We start from the raw sequence: 4501 nt of genomic DNA, 5'->3' as shown, positions 1-4501 counted from the left end.
ACACTCTTTCTAATTTAATAACATCCTCCCTATAACAAGGTGACAAAACTGAACACAAACTCCAAGTGCGGCCTAACCAAAATCCTGTGCAACTGCAACTTAAATTCCCAACTTCTATACTCAATATCCTGCCTGATGAAGGCCAATGTGCCAAAAGCCTTCTACACTGTCCTGCCTATCTGTGACTCCACTCTCAGGGAACCGTGCACTTGAACCCTAAGGTCTCTCTGCCCATTACACCCCTTAAGGCCCTCCCATTCACCATGAAACTCCTATCTTGAATTGAGTTTCAAAAATTCAAGACGTCACGCATCTATATTAAATTCCATTTGCCATTACTCGGCCCACTTCCCCACCTGATTAAGGTCCTGCTGCAATTTCTGATACAATTCCTCACTGATCATGCTCCCACTTATTTTACTGTCATCTGCAAACTGGCTAATCATTCCTTGTACATTCTCAACCAATTCATAGATAACAAACAGCTATGGACCAAGCCTCCAGTCTGACAAGCATCTTTCCACTAAACCCTCTGCTTCTGACCATCAAACCAACTGTGTAACCAATTGGCCAGTTCCCCCAGCATTCCACGTGATGGAACCTTCCAGAGCAGCCTGCCATGTGGAACCTTATCAAAGGCCTTACTGAAATCCATAGAGACGACGTCTACCACTCTGCCCTCATCAAGCTTCTTGGTCACTTCATCAAAGAACTCTAACAAATTTGGGAAGCATGATCTCCCACTCACAAGTCTATGTTGACTGCTCCGAATCAAACCCTGTGTAAGTAATTGGTGCAATCAATGGTCTGCTGTCCTTCATTGTAAGATGATTCGCGTACATAAGTAAAGCCATCTTCCTGCTGTTGTAGAGCCTTGCTGAGAGAGCATTAGGGGCACTCTCTATGGATTTGATCTCCTTTGTAATGTATGATCTCCTTACCACAGCCACGGTAACATGGGTATAGAGTAAAGACGCTGAATGTTTAATCTGTAGATCTGTGAGAGACGAAGAAATGGTGGCGCTGAAACACGAGGAGTGGCAGGGATCATTTATTTCCAAAAGAGACATTGATAGGGTGAGAAATTCCATACTTTACCCAGGGTTGATTAGTTTGATTTATTGCCATGTGTACCTCAGTAAAGGGAAACACTTTGAGCAGCGGAGGCAGATCATAGTAAGCATGGCCAGACAGATCATAGGCTGGAAATAGACTTGGACAGAGTAAGGCATACAGGTTATATGGAACAGGACGTGCACTAGACAAGATAAACATGAACACGGTCAGTAATATTTGAACTTAGTGAGTCCATTCATCAGTCTAACGTGGCTTTCTTAATAGTTTATATGCCTTTACTAACTCTCCAAATGTTATTGTGCAGTTGGCGTGTGAACCCGTACTGAACGTCAGGTTGTTCACAATCCCCAACAGCAGCCACAATACCTTCCATTTGAAACAGGTAGCCATTCCCACCCACTTCTGCCCTACATAGAGAACACCAGGCTGGCTTCTCGGAGATGGAAGATGCCTTCTTGAGAATTCACACAAGACATATGGCTTCTCTCCTCACCACTAGAAAACCACGTTAAAGGAGAAGAATAAGCCAGTCAGCCTGACATCATTGCTGGAGTCAAATTACTAAAGATGCAATAACTAAGCATTTGGAAAGCAGGGACAGAATCATTGCTATCATAAGCAACGGAGCCAGGAGGAACAACGTGGAGCAGTCTGTCTGTCCAGCCTCTGCTCCACTTGTTCATCATGTTAGAGCATCAATTAGAAGACAGTGAGGACTGCCGATGCTGGAGATCAGAGTAGAGCGCCGATTGCTGGAAAAGCACAGCAGGTCAGGCGGCATCCGAAGAGCAGGAGAATCGATGTTTCGGGCATGAGCCATTCATCAGGAATCAGCATCAATTGCCTCATTCTGTCCCTGTGTAAATACGTTGAGGTGGGAATGGCCTCTTACTGTTCCTGTGAAAGTGACTTAAGGGGCTGAATGGCCTCATCCCATTGCTGTGTAAGTGACCCAAGGGACTGAATGGCTTCTTCCTCGTCCGATTGGACAGGGCCAAGGGCCGCATTGGGTTACCCCTGGTTCCTGCTTGACAGCTCGAAGTGCTGACAAGTGTGATGATGTTGCAGCTTTAAGAGGTTATTTTGTTTTCTTTTAAGAGAGAGATTGTATGATCATTACCAAGCTGGCTAGTTAAGACCACTAGTAAACAGCGAGGGAGGCCTTGTGTTTATTTTAATGCAGCCTGAATGGGTGTGGCCAGCTCTCACAGATTAGGATCACTGGGTTTTGGTTTCTCAGTAACATCAGAAACTATTGGGGTCTCCACAGAGTTGGAAGCTTCAGTGACTATCTCATGGCTGCTACTCTCTCTGAATTTTCTCTTGATGCTGTTTTTAATTCCTGGATTGGAGAAATATTTGTGATAATCTGTGTCTGAATATTCCTTTTAGCCAAGGGCTGTGTTAATGGGATTTTCCTATATTGGAACTGTTCATCAGTAATAGTTCCTAGATCTAGTATTCTGTTAACTTGTCCAATAGAATTACGTTATTCTAGATTCCTCTTTCTTTGGTTTCATTTTATCTTTCGTGTTTAAGTAGATGGTGTTTTGCTTCACACCGAGTAGTTTGACCAGTAACATTGCATCTGGTACAGACAGTTTACATTTCCTTTAAAATAAAAAAAGTGTCTAGATTACCACGTTTAAATTTTTTTGAGGTGCTCTGGTGTAACCCATCACTCGAGACTCCTTCCCTTCCTGAGTAATAGGCCAGAGGCACTGAATGGGATGTCCCTGTTCTTCTCTAACAGTGTCATGGGCTGAATGGTTTCCTCATATTCCTGTGACAACAGCGTGAGGTGCTGAATGTACTCTTGTTTTACTGTGGCAATGTGCAGTGTCAGGCAGTGCTGTTGCATGAATGTTACGGACCCTTTAACAGCATAAGCCTCAATGGAGTCTGCGTCTTGCTGCTCAGGGACACAGACCACTTCAGGAGCTGAGGGTGGATAAAATGTTCTGAACATTGTGGAATCTTCAGTGACCATCCCCACTTCTGATCTTATGGTGGGGAGGGTGGGGGCGGGGAGATATTGATGAAGCAGCTGAAGCTGTTTGTGAAGAGGAAGCTACCCTGAGGATCTCGCACAGAGGTGACCCAGGACTGAGATGATGAACATCTTCCTTTTGTGCCATGTTTGACTCCAAACACTGGAGAGTTTACTCTGATTCTCATTATATCCAGTTTTGTTAAGCTCCTTGATGTCAACACAAGCCAACTACTGCCTTGATATCAGGGCCAGTCATCTTTACCTGAACCCTTGTCTCAACCACTTTTGTTCACATCATCAGGCCATGATATAGGAGCAGCAGTTTTCTTCAAACAGGTGGTATTGAATGTCAAGATTTCACTTCTCAAGGGTGGTGGGGAGCAAGATGAATGAAAGTATTTGAAGAGGAGGTAGATGGATATTGACCTGTCAGAGAGTTGGGGCTATGAAGAATTGGGTATGAAAGAGGATTTGAGACCAAGAGCAGATCAGCCACGAACTTAGTGAAGGACAAGGCAGGTTTGGGGAGTGAACGACTTGCCCCTGTTTCTGATGTTCTCACATTCTGTTATTGGAAAGTTAGTGGGTGTTATTTCCTGAATGTTACGTTATTGCATATTGCAGTCACGGAGATCAGACGATTTTGTGAGCCATCTCTGGGTGAGGTATGGTGAATCTGGGTCTACAACATGACCAACAAATGAAGCAGAAGTTGCAGATAGGGGAAGAGAGATGAGGGGCCTCTTTCATACCCGTGCCTGGATTTTGCAATTACATTTCTGATGAGATTTCAATACTGATCCAGTCCCATTTGCCAGCATTTGGCCAATATCCTCCTCTTTCAGACACTTTTTAAATGTGCGATTGTAACCTTCTTCAGCACTTCCTCTGACAGCACTTTCTGTAAACACACCACTCTCTGTGTGAAACATTTATCTTCAGGTCCCTTCTAAATTATTCGCCCTCTCACCTTCAAACTATGCTGTCTTGTTCTGGACTCCCCTACCCTGGGGAGCAGAACGTGTATATTCAGAATATCAATGCCCCTGATGATTTTATAAACCTCTATAATGTCACCCTTCAGCCTCTGACACTCCAGGGAAGAAAACACCTCAACCTAATTAACTTCTTCCTAAAGCTCAAACCTCCAGTCCTGGGACATCTGTGTAAATCTCTTCTGCAGACAACCGAGTTGTACACAGTATTCGTAAAGTGGCCTTACCAACATCCTGTACAGATGCAACATGCCAACACAACTCCTATACTCAATGCTCTGACTATTAAGCCAAATGTGCCAAATGTGTTCTGTCCCACACTTTCCACCTGTGCCTCCACTTTCAAGGAACAATGTAACTGCAGCCCAATGTCCTTTTGTTCCACAACACTCCCCAGGATCTTATCATTAAATGTATAATTCCTGCCCTGATTTGC

The sequence above is a fragment of the Chiloscyllium plagiosum genome, chromosome 8, assembly GCF_004010195.1.
Source record: "Chiloscyllium plagiosum isolate BGI_BamShark_2017 chromosome 8, ASM401019v2, whole genome shotgun sequence".
NCBI lineage: Eukaryota > Metazoa > Chordata > Chondrichthyes > Orectolobiformes > Hemiscylliidae > Chiloscyllium > Chiloscyllium plagiosum.
This window is presented reverse-complemented; position numbering follows the sequence as displayed.